The sequence below is a fragment of the Microcaecilia unicolor genome, chromosome 6 (assembly GCF_901765095.1).
Source record: "Microcaecilia unicolor chromosome 6, aMicUni1.1, whole genome shotgun sequence".
In the NCBI taxonomy this organism is placed as follows: Eukaryota; Metazoa; Chordata; class Amphibia; order Gymnophiona; family Siphonopidae; genus Microcaecilia; species Microcaecilia unicolor.
Window position 1 is genome coordinate 211830225 of NC_044036.1, and position 21965 is coordinate 211852189.

Sequence of the window (21965 nt, forward strand, 5' to 3'; positions counted from 1 at the left end):
AAAGCCCTTTGGTAATCAAAACCAAGTCACTTTGGCGTCAATGTGAAATGATAGGAAATATGGTTCATATTTGGTGGGCCTGTCCCCATGCTCAACAGTATTGGGCGAGGGTTGTGAAATTGATTGCCAGTATAACGAAAATAGATCTTCCCATGAAAATGGAACATTGCCTTCTACATGTGCGGCCCCAGGGTACTAAAAAATATGCATTTCAACTGGCCACACAGATACTGGTGGCCAGCAAATTGGTGCTGGCGGCGGCTTGGAAGCAACAAACTTTGCCGGGACTACGAGTGATCCTACGGAAACTGGACTACATCCAGCTGATGTCCAAGCTAACAGCAATGCGACAAGGTAGCCTAATAGTGTATCATCATGTTTGGGATCCATATACTGAGTGGTTGGCGCAGCCCGACCCTACCTTGCCAATTGTTTAGGGGGGGGGGGGTGAGGGGATGGGGAAGTGGGAAGGGGGACATACAAAGGGGTTAAAGAGTAGCAAAAAAAACAAAAGTTTTGATATTTGCAGTTGGAAGTATTTGTACTGTGTGTTTGATCTCATTTTTGTATGCTATGTTAATACTCAATAAATATAAATAAACTGGAAAAAAAAAAAACAAGTTACTTACCTGTAGACAGTAGGATAGACATATGTGGGAGCCTAAAAAGGAAAAAGCCTTTTCAGCCTATTATCTTGTTGTCTGTACAGATCCCTTGCTATAAGTAATTTGGTTTCCTCCAAGGACAAACTAGGAGGATAAAGACTCACTAGTTTGAACAGAAAGAATGGGAAGGAACGGGTCCTTGCATAACAATACCTGAATCTCCAACACGTTGACATCATTGCCACTAGGAACATTGCCTTCAGCTTAAGATCTTTTTCTTAAGCCTCAAGCAACAGCTCAAACAGTGCCTGCTGCATAGCTTTAACAACCAAATTAAGGCTTCAGTTCAGACCTGGACGATTAAGCGGAGTCCAAAGACGATTCACTCCACAACTTGAACCCGTAGCAAATTAAAAGCTAAGCCTTTCTGAAGCACATCCTGTAGGAACACGAGCAACTGACCCAAGGATATCCGCAAGGGATCCCACAGCCATAATGCGCACCACGCCTCAAAAGTGCGCCACAACACATTGTAGTCATCGATCTCTTCTGAGCACTGTGTCTGAATAACCCTTTCATCACAGTCTCGACTTCTCAAGAGTCAGGCCGTAAGACCAAAGTGGGAGGGTTCCTCCATCTGCATGGGCCCCTGCTGCAGCAGTCTGGGAGCCACCAGGAAACGAAAAACAAAACAGCTTGTCCACCAAATCCGTCTTGGTACATGTGGGTACTAATGACATAGGAAAATGTGGGAGAGAGGTTCTGGAAGCAAAATTTAGGCTCTTAGGTAGAAAGCTGAAATCCAGATCCTCCAGGGTAGCATTTTCTGAAATGCTACCTGTGCCACGCGCAGGGCCCAAGAGACAGGCAGAGCTCCAGAGTCTCAATGCGTGGATGAGACGATGGTGCAGGGAGGAGGGCTTTAGATTTGTTAGGAACTGGGCAACATTCTGGGGAAGGGGGAGCCTATTCCGAAAGGATGGGCTCCATCTTAACCAGAGTGGGACCAGGCTGCTGGCATCGGCGTTTAAGAAGGAGATAGAGCAGCTTTTAAACTAGAAATGGGGGGAAGGCCGACAGTCGCTCAAAAGAGCAATGGTTCGGGATAAGGTATCTTTCAAGATATCACCATAACAGGAAGATAGAGTATCCTGATAGTGAGGTTGCAAAAGAGATTGTAGTAGATCGGGTATCCTTAAATAACAATAAAAATCAGACAAAAGATTGCCAATTAATACTGTCAAGTACTAAGCATGATGTACTTAGGAACAACAAACATAGTTTGAAATGTCTATATGCGAATGCCAGGAGCCTAAGAAATAAGATGGGGTGAGTTAGAATATATTGCACTAAATGAAAAATTAGATATAATAGGCATCTCTGAGACCTGGTGGAAGGAGGATAACCAGTGGGACACTGTCATACCGGGGTACAAATTATATCGTAGTGATAGGGTGAATCGGATTGGTGGAGGGGTAGCATTGTATATTAACGAGAGCCTTGAATCAAATAGATTGAAAATTCTGCAGGAAACAAAACACTCCTTGGAATCACTGTGGATTGAAATTCCATGTGCAAAGGGAAAAGGATAGTGATAGGAGTGTACTACCGTCCGCCTGGCCAGGACGAACAGACGGATGCGGAAATGTTAAGGAAATCAGGGACGCAAACAAACTGGGCAACACAATAATAATGGGGGATTTCAATTACCCGCATATAGACTGGGTTAATGTAACATCTGTACACGCAAGGGACATAAGATTTCTTGATGAAATCAAGGACAGCTTCATGGAACAGCTAGTTCAGGAGCCGACAAGAGAAGGAAAAATACTAGACTTAGTCCTTAGTGGTGCTCATGATCTAGTGCAGGGGGTAACGGTACGAGGGCCGCTTGACAACAGTGATCATAATATGATCGGTTTTGATATTGGCATTGAAGGAAGTGAAACTAGGAAATCAAGTACGCTAGCGTTTAACTATAGAAAAGGTGATTACGACAAAATGAGAAAAATGGTGAAAAAAAGACTGAAAGGAGCAGCTCGCAGAGTAAAAAACTTGCGTCAGGCGTGGATGCTGTTTAAAAACACCATCCTGGAGGTTCAGGACAAACATATTCCACGTATTAGAAAAAAGGGAAAAAAGACTAAACGTCAGCCGGCGTGGCTAAACAGTAAGATAAAGGAAGTCATTAGAGCCAAAAAACAATCCTTCAGAAAGTGGAGAAGAGAACCAACTGAAAGTAACAGGATAGATCATAAGGAATGCCAAGCCAAATGCAAAGCGGAGATAAGGAGGGCAAAAAAGGACTTTGAGAAGAAATTAGCGTTGGAAGCAAAAATACATAGTAAAATTTTTTAGATACATTAAAAGCAGGAAAACCGCCAAAGAGTCGGTTGGGCCACTGGACGAAAATGGTGTTAAAGGGGCGATCAGGGAGGACAAAGCCGTAGCTGAGAAATTAAATGAATTCTTTGCTTCGGTCTCACCGAGGAGGATTTGGGGGACACACCGGTGCCGGAAAGAATATTGAAGCGGGGGAGTCGGAGAAACTAAACGAATTCTCTGTAACCTGGAGGATGTAATGGGTCAGTTCAGCAAAGCTGAAGAGTAGTAAATCACCGGGACCTGATGGTATTCATCCAGAGTAGTAATAGAACTAAAGAATGAACTTGCGGAGCTACTGTTAGAAATATGCAATCTGTCCCTAAAATCGAGTGTAGTACCGGAAGACTGGAGGGTAGCCAATGTTTACTCCGATTTTTAAGAAGGGTTCCAGAGGAGATCCGGGAAATTATAGACCGGTGAGTCTGACGTCGGTGCAGGGCAAGATGGTGGAGGCTATTATTAAGAATAAAATTGCAGAGCATATACAAAAACATGGACTGATGAGACAAAGTCAGCACGGATTTAGTGAAGGGAAGTCTTGCCTCACCAATCTAATGCATTTTTTTGAGGGGGTAAGCAAACATGTGGACAATGGGGAGCGGTTGATATTGTATATCTGGATTTTCAGAAGGCGTTTGACAAAGTGCCGCACGAAAGACTCCTGAAGAAATTGCAGAGTCATGGAATCGGAGGTAGGGTATTATTATGGATTAAGAACTGGTTGAAAGATAGGAAGCAGAGAGTAGGATTGCGTGGACAGTATTCTCAGTGGAGGAGGGTAGTTAGTGGGGTCCCGCAGGGGGTCTGTGCTGGGTCCGTTGCTTTTTAATGTATTTATAAATGACCTAGAGATGGAATAACTAGTGAGGTAATTAAATTCGCCGATGACACAAAATTATTCAGGGTCGTCAAGTCGCAGGAGGAATGTGAACGATTACAGGAGGACCTTGCGAGACTGGGAGATTGGGCGTGCAAGTGGCAGATGAAGTTCAATGTTGACAGTGCAAAGTGATGCATGTGGGTAAGAGGAACCCGAATTATAGCTACGTCTTGCAAGGTTCCGCGTTAGGAGTTACGGATCAAGAAAGGGATCTGGGTGTCGTCGTCGATGATACGCTGAAACCTTCTGCTCAGTGTGCTACTGCGGCTAGGAAAGCGAATAGAATGTTGGGTGTTATTAGGAAGGGTATGGAGTCCAGGTGTGCGGATGTTATAATGCCGTTGTATCGCTCCATGGTGCGACCGCACCTGGAGTATTGTGTTCAGTACTGGTCTCCGTATCTCAAAAAAGATATAGTAGAATTGGAAAAGGTACAGCGAAGGGCGACGAAAATGATAGTGGGGATGGGACGACTTTCCTATGAAGAGAGGCTGAGAAGGCTAGGGCTTTTAGCTTGGAGAAGAGACGGCTGAGGGGAGATATGATAGAAGTGTATAAAATAATGAGTGGAATGGATCGGGTGGATGTGAAGCGACTGTTCACGCTATCCAAAAATACTAGGACTAGAGGGCATGAGTTGAAGCTACAGTGTGGTAAATTTAAAACGAATCGGAGAAAATTTTTCTTCACCCAACGTGTAATTAGACTCTGGAATTCGTTGCCGGAGAACGTGGTACGGGCGGTTAGCTTGACGGAGTTTAAAAAGGGGTTAGATAGATTCCTAAAGGACAAGTCCATAGACCGCTATTAAATGGACTTGGAAAAATTCCGCATTTTTAGGTATAACTTGTCTGGAATGTTTTTACGTTTGGGGAGCGTGCCAGGTGCCCTTGACCTGGATTGGCCACTGTCGGTGACAGGATGCTGGGCTAGATGGACCTTTTGTCTTTCCTAGTATGGCACTACTTATGTACTTATGTACTTATGCCAGGGCCTTCAGGGCCAGTCTAGTGCCACTAAAATGACCAGTACCCCATGACACCCTATCCTGTGCACAGTCCGACCAACCAACGGCTATAGTGGAAAGATACAGCAGTTCCAGCTCCGGCCATGGCTGGAAAAGTGCATTGAGTCCCTTGGACTCAATTCTCCCTTTTTGGGCTGAAAAACAGGGGCAACTGTGCGTTTGTCCAGGTTGCCATGAGATCCATATGCCTGTGGTATCGTGGATACATAACATTAAACCTGCAGTGTCTGATGCTTTACAATACAGAGACTTTTACTACAGTTAAAAGCAAAAGTATAACATGTCCGGGTATGCATGCCTGGAAGGACCAGTGACCCTGGCTGATGAAAGGATAAGGAATTTCAGTCATGCTGACTCCAGATTACTGTAGTCTAGAAAGCATCCAGAGTGATGTCCAAGACATTCATGTGGTTTCTCAAACCAATCACCTTCTGAGATGTTATCAGATGAAGACATTTTTTATACCATTCTGTTATCAGCAGAGAAGCATCAGCATTGAAGGACAGTTAGATCTACAACTTATCTCATCGAACACCTGAGCACATCAGGGCCAGCACTGCCATCTGCAACTTCAGTTATCCCGGAGAAAGACTGGTGATACACGCAGGCTGTATAGTCAAAATCTGTAATCAGTTTGGGATAACAAGCAGACATGTATTGTGTGTCTAGGGAGTAGTGTGTTTGTTTTAACTAACGTCAATTAATGTGCAATCTAGTTGTTTTAAATTACCCTCTCCCTCCAATATTCTGCTGGCAGCAGTCAGTGTATTTTTAAATGCTAACTACTGCTGACTAGATTAGCCCCCAATATTCAGTGCTGGACCACATCCGGGCATAGGCATTGAATATTGGGGGCTAAATGTCATAGGGATGGACGCTGGAGCTATATATTAAAGAGGGAATTGAGTCAAATAAAATATTCCACGACACAGATAGCAGTGTGGAATCATTATGGATAGAAATTCCACGTGTGAAGGGAAGGAGTATGCGTATAGGGCTGTACTACCATCCGCCAGGACAGAATGAACAGATGAAGAAATGTTTACAGAGATTAGGAAAGCTGGCAACTTGGGCAACCCTATAATAATGGGTGATTTCAATTACCCCGATATTGACTGGATAAAAGTTACATTAGGAGTGCCAGGGAGATAAAATTTCTAGATGTAATAAACAACTGCTTCTTGGACCAGCTGATCCAGGAACCAACGAGAGAAGGAGCCATTTTGGATCTGCTCCTTGGTGGCATGCAGGGCATAGTGCAAGAGGTGGCGGTGTTGGGTACCCTTGGAAACAGTGATCACAACATGATAAAGTTTGAGCTACTATCTGGGATGAACCCACAAAAGAAATCTACTGTAGCTGCATTTAATTTTCGAAAGGGTGACTAGAATAAAATGAGGAAAATGGTTAAAAAGAAACTAAAATGATTGGCTGCAAAGGTTAGGACACTAAATCAGGCGTGGATGTTATTCAAAAATACCATCATGGAAGCCCAGGCCAGATGTATTCCAAGTATTTGCAAAGGTGGAAAGAAGAGAAAACGTCAGCCAGCATGGTTAAAAGGTGAAGTAAAAGAGGTCGTTACAGCCAAAAGATTGTCCTTCAAAGAATGGAAAAAGGACCCAAATGAAGAAAATAAGAATCAACATAAACACTGGAAAGTCAGATGCAAAGCATTAATAAAGAAGGCTAAAAGAGAATATGAAAAGAAACTTGCCACAGAGGCTAAAACCCACAGTAACAACTTTTTCAGGTACACCAGAAGCAGAAAACCTGTGAGGGAATCTGTGGTACTATTAGATCACAAAGGAGTAAAAGGGGCGCACAGGGAAGACAAGGACATAGTGGAGAAACTGAATGAATATTTTGCTTGTCTTTACAGAACAAGATGTAAGAGATCTGCCTGTACCGGGAATGGTTTTCAAGGGTGATGATGCAGAGGACTTGAAAGAAATCTCAGTGAACCTGGAAGATGTACTGAACCAAACTGACAAATTAAAGAGTAGTAAATCACCTGGACCGGAATGGCATACATCCAAGGGTACTCAAAGAACTCAAGTATGAAATTGCTGATCTGCTGTCAGTAATATGTAACCTGTCGTTAAAATTGTCCATAGTACCTGAAGATTGGAAGGTGGCCAATGTGACACCGATTTTTAAGTTTGCTTCATTTCTTTGAAGGTGTGAATAAACATGTGGATAAAGGTGAGCTGGTTGATGTAGTGTGTATCTAGATTTTCAGAAAGCTTTTGATAAAATTCTTCATGAGAATCTCCTGAGAAAATTAGAGAGAGTCATGGGATAGGAAGCAAGGTTCTGGTGTGGATCAGGAATTGGTTATTGGACAGAAAACAGAGGGTAGGGTTAAATGGCCATTTCTCTCAATGAAGGAGAGTGAACAGTGGAGTGCTGCAGGGATCTGTACTGGGACTATTTTTTTTTTTAATTTTTTTATTTATTAATTTTTAACTTTATAACAAGAATTCACTTGTTACTGAAATACAGCATGATTCAAAAACACATTAGAAATTTAAACTGATCCAACAATAAAAATAAAGTTACATCACTTTAATCCAACAAATAAAATTATTGCTTCCTTAGACCCCGTTAAATAGGGAGGCGGTAGGAATTAGAGAAGTTAAACTTAAATAATACAAATAATAATTAACATAGGGCGTATTATTCCCACAGATATCTTATATCATTTCAGCTGCTTCAACTCAAGAAATGATTTTAAATGTTCTGGTAAATAAAAAGTATATTTAACCTGGCCCAACTTAACAATACATTTACATGGAAATGCTAGAAAGAAAGTCCCTCCTATATCCAGTGTTTGTGATTTCAATGCCAGGAAGGCTTTCCTTCTATGTTGGGTTGATTTCGTTACATCAGGGAAAATGTGAACCTTGACTCCACCGAAACAAGTTTTTAAATTTTTAAAGTACAATCTCATTATATTATTTAAATCTTGTTCGAAAATAAATGATACAACCAAAGTGGGTCTTTCAGAGTTTTCATCTAACGTTTGTTCCAAAATTGCTGAGATATTTTTTAAATCCAAATTGGCATCTCGAGGGCCTTGTTTTTCCCCCACCTCACCTTTGGGATTAGGAATATAAAATAACTTATTTATAGGCGGAATTGCATCAAGTGGTATCTTCAATACTTCATGTAAATAACGTTTAAACATGTCATAAGAATTAATCCCAGGAAGGTTAGGGAAATTTAGCAATCGTAGATTTAATCTTTGGTTGAAATTTTCTATCTGCTCAACCCTTTTCCGGATATAAAGATTGTCTTTAGCAACAGATATTTTAAATTCTTGAAAAGAGTCCACATTCGTTTGAATATTTTGAATTTTTTCAGCAATTTCTTCATTAATTACATCCACTTTAGCATTTAATTCTTGAAATTTAGTGTTAAAGGCTCTAACCTCTCCTGATGTCTGCTGCAGGGTAATATCCATTTCATTCAGTTTCTTCCAAATCATCTCGAGGTTAATCCCCGGTTCTTTCTTAGAGACCTCTGTCTCTCCTCCAGGTGTCTTCCGCGGTGCTACCTGACCCTCACTGGAAGCAACAGTCAAAACACTTCCGGTAGACTGATGCAATCCATCCAGGCACGCCGCCGACGCTGGGCACGGGGGGTTCAGTGTTGATGGAGGTGAAAGAGAGACTTCCTCTCCCGGCAGGGTCTCCGCTTCTCTCAGCTGCCCCGCAATGGGATCCGCTTCTCCACGAGTGTGGGAAATTGGCGCGAAGAAGCGCTCAAGGCCCGAATGGAACGGCGAGGATGTCGAGGTAGGTGGGGGAACTAACCTCGTAGCCCCCTTTCGTTTAGTATGAGGCATTTGAATTAGGAAATAGAACATCTCCAAACGGACCCCAGAGCTGCCTATCAGCGCAACCAGCTACGCCGCCATCTTAGTTCCGCCCCCTGGGACTGGTACTATTTAACATATTTATAAAGGATATGGAAAATGGAACGAATTAGGTGATCAAATCTGCAGATGATACAAAACTATTCAAGGTTGTTAAAACATGCGTGGACTGTGAAATATTACAGGAAGACCTTAGGAAATTGGAAGACTGGGCGTCCAAATGGCAGATGAAATTTAATGTGGACAAATGCAAGGTGATGCATATTGGAAAGAGTAATCCGAATCACAGTTACCTGATGCTAGGGTCCAACTTGGGAGGGGGGGGGGGGGTGGTCAGCGCTAAAGAAAAAGATCTGGGTGTTGTTGTAGAAAGGACGCTGAAATCTTCTGCTCAGTGTGCGGTGGCGGCCAGAAAGGAATTATTAGGAAAGGGATGGAGAATAAGACCGAAAACACTATAATGCCTTTGTATTGCTCCATCGTGCGTCTGCACCTTGAGTATTGCGTTCAGTTCTGATTGCCGTATCTCAAAAAAAAGATACAGCGAAATTAGAAAAGGTTCAAAGAACTGCGACTAAAATGATAAAGGGGATGGAACTCCTCCTGTATGAGTAAAAGCTAAAGAGGTTAGGGTCTCTTCAGCTTTGAAAAGAGAATGATGAGAGGAAATATGATTGAGGTCTACAAAATCCTATGTGGTGTAGAATGAGTAGAAGTATATCAATTTTATACTCCTTCCTGGAAGCCAATAAGTTGCAAGATCCGAGACAACATGGTTTTACCAAAGGGAAATCGTGCCAAACGAATCTCATTGAATTCTTTGATTGGGTGACAGGAGAATTGAATCAGGGACGAGCTATAGATGTAATCTACTTAGATTTCAGCAAAGCTTTTGACACGGTTCCCCACAGGAGGCTCTTAAATAAACTGGACAGGCTGAAGATAGGACCTGAAGTGGTGAACTGGATTAGGAACTGGTTGACGGACAGAAACCAGAGGGTGGTGGTGAACGGAATTCACTCGGATGAGGGGAAGGTGAGTAGTGGAGTGCCTCAGAGATCGGTGCTGGGGCCGATTCTGTTCAATATGTTTGTGAGTGACATTGCTGAAGGGTTAGAAGGTAAAGTTTGCCTTTTTGCAGACGATACTAAGATTTGCAACAGAGTGGACACCAGGGAGGGAGTGGAAAATATGAAAAGGATCTGCAGAAGCTAGAAGAATGGTCTAAGGTTTGGCAATTAAAATTCAATGCGAAGAAATGCAAAGTGATGCACTTAGGGAGTAGAAATCCAAGGGAGACGTATGTGTTAGGCGGGGAGAGTCTGATAGGTACGGACGGGGAGAGGGATCTTGGGGTGATAGTGTCTGAGGATCTGAAGGCGACAAAACAGTGTGACAAGGTGGTGGCCGTAGCGAGAAGGTTGCTAGGCTGTATAGAGAGAGGTGTAACCAGCAGAAGAAAAGAGGTTTTAATGCCCCTGTATAAGTCGTTGGTGAGGCCCCACCTGGAGTATTGTGTTCAGTTTTGGAGGCCATACCTTGCTCAGGATGTAAAAAGAATTGAAGCGGTGCAAAGAAAAGCTACGAGAATGGTATGGGATTTGCGTTACAAGACGTATGAGGAGAGACTTACTGACCTGAACATGTATACCCTGGAGGAAAGGAGAAACAGGGGTGATATGATACAGACGTTCAAATATTTGAAAGGTATTAATCCGCAAACGAACCTTTTCCGTAGATGGGAAGGCAGTAGAACTAGAGGACATGATATGAGATTGAAGGGGGGCAGACTCAAGAAAAATGTCAGGAAGTATTTTTTCACGGAGAGAGTGGTGGATGCTTGGAATGCCCTCCCGCGGGAGGTGGTGATGAAAACGGTAGCGGAATTCAAGCATGTGTGGAATAAACATAAAGGAATCCTGTTCAGAAGGAATGGATCCTCAGAAGCTTAGCCGAGATTGCTCAGACTACACCTCCCAAAATGCAAAAAGGTGATCTACAAAACTGTCCACTCTGCAGACTTCACTTACTTAGGAACCTCAAGTCACTAGTTGAGTTGATTTGGCCAATGGACACTCAGTTCTACATCTATGCAGATGATGTGTAGCTACTCATACCCACAGAACCTCACTTACCTACAGTCCTGAATAAACTGATTACCTAACACCAATTCAAGAATGGGCCAAACACAACAAACTTTCCTTGAACCCAAGTAAAACTGAGCTTCTCTGGGTCCCTAACATCAAAATCTCTTTTAGGAAGTTGTGATAAGGCTAGCACCCGTGGCCCCAAAGAGAAGCAGCTAATCCCCAAACTACAATCTCCAGAATCCCTTGCAAGAAGGAAAGAGACGGGTGGACCTAAAAGTGTGGAAGGGGAGAAGTGGCTCAGTGCAAGGTGAGCCAGTTACTCCCTTCCCCACTAGAGGGAGAAGAAGGGAAGAAGCCCAGTTCTCTTGGCTGCATAGGCAGTATATAATTCCCCCCAGCTGTGAGAAGGGAGGGTCAGATTTCCTGGAAGCTCCCAGCAACCAGGAGGGAGAGGAGCCTTATTCAGAGAAAGAATCCATGGAGTACGTGGAGGAGGGAAAGAGCCTGCCACTAGAGCTTCCCTGCCTGGAAGAGCAAACTACCATGGAGTGAGAGAATACAAATGCAGCCCTTTCCAGCACATAAAGGCAGTGTGGGAGGCCACAGACGTTGAGGTGCTGTGAAGTGGGAGGTGAACTGCCAGGCCTGCTCACTACAAGGCACCATCCGTGCTAAGATGAGGAAAGGTGAATTAAGTATTGTTTTCCTTTGAAGAGATTTTTCTCTGAGGGTTTGTTTGAACTGTGCTGATATAGAGAAAAGTGGGTGGAACTGTTGGATGCGCCCTTCTTAAGGGAGGGGGGGGGGGGAAGGTCCCCTCCTGGACAGAGGAGGGCAACCCCCACCTGGCCTTTGGGAGTCAGGGAGCGAGGCAAATGAATTGGGCCGGTGCTGTTTGAACCAGGCCTGAACTTTTTGGAACTGCATTGTGATCCTGTTTGTGGAACTGAACTTGAAATAAAACTTTTTGCCCTAAGTCCTAATTGCAGTATCGTACCTTACCGGAACCCTGTGCCCGGAACAGGACTTCCGGCTACAACCCAGAGCGGAAGAAGCGGACCCCTTTACAAAGTATAAACTCCTCCTCAAATCACAAATCAGGAACCTTGGAATACAGTTAGATTCAACACTTAAATCTGATTCCCCAACTCCAAGCAACCTTCAAAAGCTGCTTCTACTATTTGCAACAGCTACGCTGCCTCTCTCCTTACATTGAGAAGGTAAATCTTACCCCAGTTGTGCATGCCATGAATACATCACTTGACCCTACCAGTCCCTCCAACTACCGCCCCATCTCCCTCCTACCCTTCCTCTCCAAAATACTTGAGCGTGCTGTTCACAGCCGCTGCCTTGATTTTCTCTCCTCTCATGCCATCCTCGATCCGCTTCAATCCGGTTTTCGCCCTCTACACTCGACAGAAACGGCACTCTCTAAAGTCTGTAATGACCTGTTCCTTGCCAAATCCAGAGGCCACTACTCCATCCTCATCCTCCTTGATCTATCTGCTGCTTTTGATACTGTCAATCATGATTTACTTCTTGCCACACTGTCCTCATTTGGGTTCCAGGGCTCTGTCCTCTCCTGGTTCTCCTCCTATCTCTCCAATCGCACCTTCAGAGTACACTCTCATGGATCTTCCTCCACCCCCATCCCGCTCTCTGTTGGTGTTCCCCAGGGATCTGTCCTTGGACCCCTTTTTTTTCAATCTACACCTCTTCTCTGGGCTCCCTGATCTCATCTCATGGTTTCCAGTATCATCTTTATGCTGATGACACCCAGCTATATCTCTCCACACCAGACATCACCGCGGAGACTCAGGCCAAAGTATCGGCCTGCTTATCCGACATTGCTGCATGGATGTCCAACCGCCACCTGAAACTGAACATGTCCAAGACGGAGCTTATCGTCTTTCCACCAAAACCCACTTCTCCTCTTCCTCCACTCTCTATCTCAGTTGATGGCACCCTCATCCTCCCCGTTTCATCTGCCCGCAACCTCGGAGTCATCTTCGACTCCTCCCTCTCCTTCTCTGCGCATATCCAGCAGATAGCCAAGTCCTGTCGCTTCTTTCTCTTTAACATCAGCAAAATTCGCCCTTTCCTCTCTGAGCACACCACCCGTACTCTCGTCCACGCTCTTATTACCTCTCGCCTTGACTACTGCAACCTACTCCTTACTGGCCTCCCACTTAGCCATCTATCCCCCCTTCAATCTGTTCAGAACTCTGCTGCACGTCTTATATTCCGCCTGAACCGATATACTCATATCACCCCTCTTCTCAGGTCACTTCACTGGCTTCCAATCAGATACCGCATACAGTTCAAGCTTCTCCTCCTTACCTACAAATGCACTCAGTCTGCAGCCCCTCATTACCTCTCTACCCTCATTTCCCCTTACGTTCCCGCCCGTAACCTCTGCTCACAGGACAAATCCCTCCTCTCAGTACCCTTCTCCACCACCGCCAACTCCAGGCTCCGCTCATTCTGCCTCGCCTCACCCTATGCTTGGAATCAACTTCCTGAGCCCTTACGCCAAGCCCCCTCCCTACCCATCTTCAAATCCTTGCTCAAAGCCCACCTCTTCAATGTTGCTTTTGGCACCTAACCTTTATACCTTTCAGGAAATGTAGACTGCCCCTATTTGACTGACTGTACATTTGTCCTTTAGATTGTAAGCTCCTTTGAGCAGGGACTGTCCTTCTATGTTAAATTGTACAGCGCTGCGTAACCATAGTAGCGCTTTAGAAATGTCAAGTAGTAGTAGTAGTAGTAGAATACAGTTAGATTCAACACTTAAATCTGATTCCCCAACTCCAAGCAACCTTCAAAAGCTGCTTCTACTATTTGCAACAGCTACGCTGCCTCTCTCCTTACATTGAGAAGGTAAATCTTACCCCAGTTGTGCATGCCATGATAACATCAAGACTGGATTATTGTAATGCATTCTACAATGGTCTGACTACAAAGGGCCTGCACCAGTTCCAATTGATTCAGAATGCTGCAGCAAGACTAATAGAAGGTTGCATGCGACATGACCACATCACACCATTTTTGCGTAAACTTCACTGGTTACCAGCACAACACAGATACAAATTTAAAATTCTCTGTTTGCCCTTCAAGGCCCTTAAAAGAAATGGCCCTGAGTACTTGAAGAAGGTCTTCCTCTACACACCTTCAAGGTCACTAAGGTCCTCCCCCAAGGATTCCCTAACCACACCCTCTCCAAAGGACATCACATGATGATATACCCGAAAGCTAGCCTTCTCTGGAGTAGACCCCACACTCTGGAATGCACTCCCTGAAAGGCTTTGCTTAACCCAAGACTATCTCTACTTCAGGAAGCAGGTGAAAGCTTGACTATTCAACCAGGCCTTTAATGGAAGAAGTAACTAACTTGTTAGTCTCACTCACACATACGAGTGACACGGGCTGCACATACTGCAGCAGGACATGTTTATCCATTCCTACCCTAGCTGAGATAATATTTAACCATCTCTCTGACCTCATGTGCAACTTTCTTTAAATTAGTTACCTTACTTTCTAACTCCTCTTACCTATCTATATGTTCCATCTTTGCTTATACCCTACACTGTCAATTAAAATGTTCTATTACTTATTGCGTTGACATTGTAAGTAGTATACTATGCCATACTTTGTATTGTTATTTGAATATTTTTACTGCTGTAATTGTCTACTGCTCATGTTTGATTTATTCTTATTGTACACCACCTTGATTGAATTCCTTCAGAAAGGTGGTAAATAAATCCTAATAAATAAAATAAATGGTGGAACTCCTTACTACCTAAAGGAATATACTAGATTCCGAAAAATCCTAAATTGTTCCTATTCAAACAAAACTTCACAAAGAACCACCAAATCTCAAACAACTAATTATTACCTGAATTGGTTAATAGTCTATTTACCATTAACCTTCTCTTTGTTTCATGTAAAATTTCTCATTCATAGTAGATTTTCTAAATGTTAAAAATACATAGCTATCCCAGTACATTTATGATACTATGTTGTAAAATTGGATTCTTACATCAAATTACTTTCTTAGGCATTATTCTTTGTTATGTATCCTATACTGTTTATTGTAAGCCACACTGAACTGATCGCGTGGCCGCGACCTGTCCCCTCGCCTTGTCGTCCGGCCGTCCCAGGACTCCCGCTGCCTCTCTGCCGGGGTCCGAACACTCCGGAGGGATCCCGGACTTGAGGTTCCCGCGTCGGCAGACCGAGCAAGCCGTGGTCTGCCGTGCACGCTGAGCCCCGAGGTCCTGTGTGCCGCCGCTGTGCTCCCCGGCCGGAACGGCCCGGGCGCGCGTTGCAGTTCACAGGGCTTGGATGCAGATCACGGGCTGAGACGCTCACTGGCCGACCAGGGCGCGGGGGACGGCGGCCGAGTTCGGGCGTCCCTTGTCTGAACAGCGGAGGGGCGTCCAACGGTGACCAGTGCTGTACCCGGCGGAGCTACACTGCTGGAGATCCCCGTGTTCGGGATTCAGCAGGGCCGGTGCACAGAGCGGTGAGGTCAGGAACCACAGGGCGGCATCTGTCTGGGAGGCTGATTCCCCCTGAACTGCTGCTGCATAGCCATCGGGCCGGGGATCGCGCCTCAGCGGAGGACTCCACGGGATGCTCAAGCCCAGCCAATTCTGCAGCGTGCCTCCGCCTGATCCAGCTTCCTCTTGCCTGCTCCAGTCCGCCTGATCCAGCTTCTTCCTGCTTGCTCCAGTCCGCCTGATCCAGTTTCCTCCTGCTTGCTCCGGTCCGCCTGATCCTGCTTCTTCCTGCTTGCTCCAGTCCGCCTGATCCTGCTTCTTCCTGCTTGCTCCAGTCCGCTGATCCAGCTTCTCCCTGCTTACTCCAGTTCGCCTGATCCAGCTTCCTCCTGCTTGCTCCAGTCCGCCTGATCCAGCTTCTTCCTGCTTGCTCCAGTCCGCTGATCCAGCTTCTTCCTGCTTGCTCCAGTCCGCCTGATCCAGCTTCCTGCTTGCTCCAGTCCACCTGATCCTGCTCTCCCTGCTTGCTCCAGCCCATCCTGCTTACTCCAGTCCGCCTGCTCCAGCTTCTTCCTGCTCGTTCCAGTTCACCTGATCCAGCTTGTTCCAGTCCGCCCGATCCTGCTCTCCCTGCTTGTTCCAGTCCATCTGCCTCAACCTGTCCCAGTCCACTTGATCCAGCGCGTTCCAGCCTGCCTGCTCCAGCTTCTCCCTGCTTGCTGCAGTCATTCTGCCCCAGCTTGTTCCAGTCCACCTGATTCAGCTTCTCCCTGCTTACTCCAGGCCCTCTGCTCCAGCCAGCTTGCTCCAGACTGCCTGATACAGCCTGTTCCAGTCCGTCTGCTTCAGCTTCTCCCTGCTTACTCCAGGCCCTGCTCCAGCCAGCTTGCTCCAGACTGCCTGATACAGCCTGTTCCAGTCCGTCTGCTTCAGCTTGTCCCAGCCTGTTCCAGTCTGTCTGCATCAGCTTGTTCTAGTCCTCCAGCTCCTGCTTCAAACCATTCCAGCCTGCCACTCAACCTGCCTACTAGCCAATCACCTGACTGACCACCAATCACCTGACTGACTACCACCCACCCTGAAACCTGCCTACCTCCCAGCCCATCTTCCTACCAGCTCATCACTCCCCTGCTCGACTGCTCACCCTCACCTGCCTGCCTCCCAGCTCACCTACCTTCCCTTTGAACACCTCAGTCACTACCCATGGCCCCATTCACGTCCTATTCCTTGCCCTGTCCCTCCCTAATCTTTTCCCCCTCTCACCGCTGTCTTCCACACGATCTCACTACCCATCCCTGTCCTCTTCCGTCCTCCCCACTACTGCAATACCCTACCTACCCCAGTCCCCCACCACATCACCATCCCTACTGTCTTCCTCCTCCTTCCTAGCTCTCAACCTTCAACACCTCCTTCCTGCCATGAACCCTTCCCCTTTCCTCCTAAGCGCATCCCGTCTTCGTCACCTTCGTCGCCCTTCCTCACCCACACTTCTCCGCACTCTCTTGCTCCTTCTCCTGCTATCCGCGGGTGACATCAATCCCAACCCAGGTCCCCCACATCTGTCCTCGTCCTCATCTTATCTATGCAAACGTTCCAGCGATATCTCCAATCTCATCCCTATTCCCCTCCTCCCTCCCCTTCTCGTGCGCCCAGTGGAACGACCACTCAATCTGCAACAAACTTCCCTTCACCCACGATCTCTTCATCTCCCATTCCCTTCATCTGCTCGCCCTAACTGAAACCTGGCTCACTCCGGAAAACTCTGCCTCAATCGCAGCCCTATGCCACGGAAGTTATCTTTTCTCCCATTCGCCCCGCCCAGTCGGCCGCGGTGGTGGCGTCGGACTACTACTTTCGCCCTCCTGCAGTTTTCAACCTCTCCACCTACCTCAGTCTCACTGCTTCTCATCCTTTGAAGTTCACTCCATCCGTCTATTCCACCCACTGCCACTCAGAGTTGCAGTCATTTACCGCCCCCCTGATAAATCCCTCTCATCCTTCCTTACTGACTTCGATGCCTGGCTCTCCGTTTTTCTTGAGCCCTCATCCCCATCCCTCATTCTCGGTGACTTCAACATTCACACTGATAACCCATCCGATTCATATGTTTCTCAGTTCCTCACTCTTACCTCCTCCTTCAACCTCCAACTGAGCCCCACCACCCCTACTCACAAATCTGGCCACTGTCTTGATCTCGTCCTCTCTTCTACTTGCTCACCCTCCACTTTCTGCGTTTCAGCTCTTCCTCTCTCCAACCATCACCTAATCACATTCACACTTCAGCACCCTCCCCCTCAATCTCGCCCAACACTAACTACTACGTCCAGAAATCTCCAGGCTGTTGACCCCTCCACCTTATCCTCTACTATCTCTGATCTCCTCCCTTCCATCATGTCCTCCAAATCTGTTGACAAAGCTGTCTCCACTTACAATGCCACTCTCTCCTCTGCTCTAGACACCCTTGCACCGTCCATCTCCCGGCCCACAAGGCATACCAATCCCCAGCCCTGGCTGACCCCTTGCACCCGATACCTTCACTCCTGCGCCAGTTCGGCTGAACGCCTCTGGAGGAAATCTCGCACCCTTACTGACTTCATTCACTTCAAATTCATGCTATCCTCCTTCCAATCCTCCCTATTCCTCGCTAAGCAGGACTATTACATCCAATTTACTAATTCCCTCAGCTCTAACCCTCGTCGTCTCTTCGCCACCCTCAACTCCCTCCTCAAAGTGCCCTCCGCTCCCACCCCCCCTTCACTCTCTCCTCAATCTCTGGCCCACTACTTCCGTGACAAGGTCCAGAAGATCAACCTCGAATTCACTACTAAACCTTCTCCTCCTCTTCAGCCTATATCCCACTCTCTCAACCAACCTACCCAGGCCTTCTTCTCCTCTTTTCCTGCTATCACCAAAGAGGAAACCGCCCATCTCCTCTCCTCCTCGAAAGCCACCACCTGTTCCTCAGACCCCATCCCCACTAACCTACTTAACACCATCATTCCTACTATCACCCCCCACCATCTGTCAACCTCTCTCTCTCCACTGCAACTGACCCGGACACCTTCACGCATGCTGTGGTCACTCCACTCCTCAAAAAACCATCACTTGACCCTACCTGTCCCTCCAACTACCGCCCCATTTCCCTCCTACCCTTCCTCTCCAAGATACTTGAATGCGCCATTCACAGCCGCTGCATTGATTTTCTCTCCTCTCATGCCATCCTCGACGGCTTTCGCCCCCTACACTCGACAGAAACAGCACTATCTAAAGTTTGCAATGACCTGTTCCTCGCCAAATCCAAAGGTCACTACTCCATCCTCATCCTCCTCGACCTCTCCGCCGCTTTTGACACTGTCAATCACAACCTACTTCTTGACACACTGTCCTCCTTTGGGTTCCAGGGCTCTGTCCTCTCCTGGTTCTCCTCTTATCTCTCCCATCGTACCTTCAGAGTACACTCTCATGGTTCGTCCTCCCCTATCCCGCTCTCTGTTGGAGTTCCTCAGTGATCTGTCCTTGGGCCCCTTCTTTTTTCAATCTACACCTCTTCCCTAGGCTTCCTGATCTCTTCTCATGGTTTCCACTATCATCTTTATGCTGACGACACACCCAGCTTTATCTCTCCACACCAGAAATCACTGCGGAAACCCAAGCCAAAGTATCAGCCTGCTTATCCGACATTGCTGCCTGGATGTCCAACCGCCACCTGAAACTGAACATGTCTAAGACTGAACTTATTGTTTTCCCACCCAAACCCACTTCCCCTCTCCCTTCACTCTGTATCTCAGTTGATAACACCCTCATCGTCCCCGTCTCATCTGCCCGCAACCTTGGTGTCATCTTCGACTCCTCCCTCTCCTTCTCTGCGCATATCCAGCAGATAGCCAAGACCTGTCGCTTCTTCCTCTATAACATTAGCAAAATTCGCCCCTTCCTCTCCGAGCACACCACCCGAACTCTCATCCACTCTCTCACCTTGACTACTGCAACCTACTCCTGACCGGCCTCCCACTTAGCCATCTATCCCCCCCCCTTCAGTCCATCCAGAACTCTGCCGCACGTCTTATCTTCCGCCTTAACCGATTTACTCATATCACCCCTCTCCTCAAGTCACTTCACTGGCTCCCAACCAGATACCGCATACAGTTCAAGCTTCTCTTACTCACCTACAAATGCACTCGTTCTGCAGCCCCTCCTTACCTCTCAACCCTCATCTCCCCTTACGTCCCTACCCGTAACCTCCGCTCTCAAGACAAATCCCTCCTGTCAGTACCCTTCTCCACCACCTCCAACTCCAGGCTCCGCCCTTTCTGTCTCGCCTCACCCCATGCCTGGAACAAACTCCCTGAGCCCATACGCCGAGCCCCCTCCCTACCCATCTTCAAATCAATGCTCAAAGCCCACCTCTTCAATGTCGCCTTCGGCACCTAATCACTACACCTCTTCTCAGGAAATCTTAACTACCCCAACTTGACATTTCGTCCTTTAGATTGTAAGCTCTTCTGAGCAGGGACCGTCCTTAATTGTTAATTTGTACAGCGCTGCGTAACACTAGTAGCGCTCTAGAAATGTTAAGTAGTAGTAGTAGTAATAATATAAATGTCACAAATAACTAAATAAATAAATATAAGCTTCCTCTCTTGTTCTTTACTTTAGTTGCATAAAGATCCGTTTACATATTTATAGCAGTTTTCAGCCTGGACCACTGCGCTTCCACTTCTCCAATTCCTATCCCTGCCGTTAGCTCCTTCAAGTATTCTCCCATTTTACCAAAATCAGTATGTTTGAAATCCAGTACTTTTGTGTGTCCGCACTCCGCTTTTGCTCAAACCATATCGTGTGATGATCACTATTACCTAGGTGGGCACCCGCATATCTATACATAGTGTTTATGATACACTATCAGACCCATATTCATACACTTACCATCTCATCTTTTAATCCATTATTACTTTTTAATTTATCTGCTTGACCATGTTTTTACAGTTAATAGGATTTTCAAAACCTTTAAGTTATGTAAGTCATTTATTACTATTTTAGTGGATATATTTTGCTTCTGGTCCTGTTTTTAATTACTCATCCTTCTTTGTGGCTAAAATGTATATATCCATTGACATTTTATTAGATATCTCTGTGTTACTATGAGATTTTTATTGTGCTTTTTTGTTTATAAACTTTTGTCTTACATGGTATTTATCTGCATAATTGATATGCATTGTATTCTTGTGTTTAACGTTAACCTTTGTTTTACATATTGTATATTGATCAGCACAATTTATATGGGAAAATTAGGTTCTTACCTTGGTAATTTTCTTTCCTTTAGTCACAGCAGATGAATCCATTAACTGATGGGTTGTATCCGCCTACCAGCAGGTGGAGATAAAGAACACTGAAAGACACAGTGACTCTGGACAGCCAGCCCCTTCTGCCTCAGTATATGAAATTTCCAAAGCAGTGAATAAGAAAGGCAACATAACAAACTTTCCTCACAGTGAACAAACGACCCAGAACCGGAGAAATAACCAAATAAAGGAGGGACGATCTCAACCTCCTGCAATAGAACAGCATGTAGAAACTCTGAGAACTTGTCTTCAACTCCTCCCGAGGAGCTACAATATCTAAATGAAAGATCTGAACAAAAAACAAAGTCAGACAGGGAGGGATCATGGATTAATTTGCTGTGACTAAAGGAAAGAAAATTACCAAGGTAAGAACCTAATTTTCCCTTCCATGTCATCAACAGCAGATGAATCCATTAACTGATGGGATATACAAAAGCACTCCCTACGTAGGGTGGGAACAGGCAACTCCGCGAGCAAGTACCTGCGCCCCAAAATGTGCGTCCTGCTTCGCTGCAACATCCAGCCTGTAATGCCATACAAACGAGAGCTGAGAAGCCCAAGTAGCCACACGACAAATCTCCTGAAGAGAAAGAACACCCGTCTCAGCCCATGAGGAGGAAATCGCTCTCGTGGAATGCGCTTTAAACGCTTCAGGAGGAGACCGTCCTGAAAGAAGATACACAGAAAAAAATGAGTTCCCTGAGCCAACGGACTGTAGGGGCCTTAGACGCCGGACCCCCGCGTCGAGGACCTGTCAACAAAACAAAAAGGTGATCAGAAGTCCTGGTCTGTAGATACTGCAACAGAGCCCTGCAGACATCCAAAAGACGCAATCACCCAAAGGAATCTGGAAAGTCCTCCCTAGGAAAGGAAGGTAGAAAAATGGGTTGATTCAGGTGAAACGTTGAAAACACCTTGGGCAGGAAGGAAGGCACTGTCCGTACTGTTACCCCGGACTCCGAGAACTGTAGAAAAGGATCCCGACTGGAAAGCACCTGAAGCTCAGAAATGCGTCTAGCCGATGTCATGGCCACCAAAAAGACTGCCTTGAGAGTCACATCCTTCTCAGAAGCCCACCTAAGCGGCTCGAAAGGCAAACGCTGGAGAGCCTTCAACACCAGCCCCAGGTTCCAGGCCGGACACAGCAATCGCACGGGAGGACGGAGCCGAAGCGCCCCTCTGAGAAATCGGACAATATCCGGATGCGTAGCAGGGGACAAGCCAGACTTTCCCTCGAAAGCATGCCAATGC

The 21965-nt window shown here is 46.2% G+C and overlaps 1 protein-coding gene across 4 annotated transcripts in view; it reads right to left on the minus strand.

Moving 5' to 3' along the window:
- Positions 1-21965, minus strand: part of POLE3 (DNA polymerase epsilon 3, accessory subunit) — a 199194-nt gene that overhangs the window by 101025 nt on the left and 76204 nt on the right. The gene's annotated exons all lie outside the window — the stretch shown is intronic.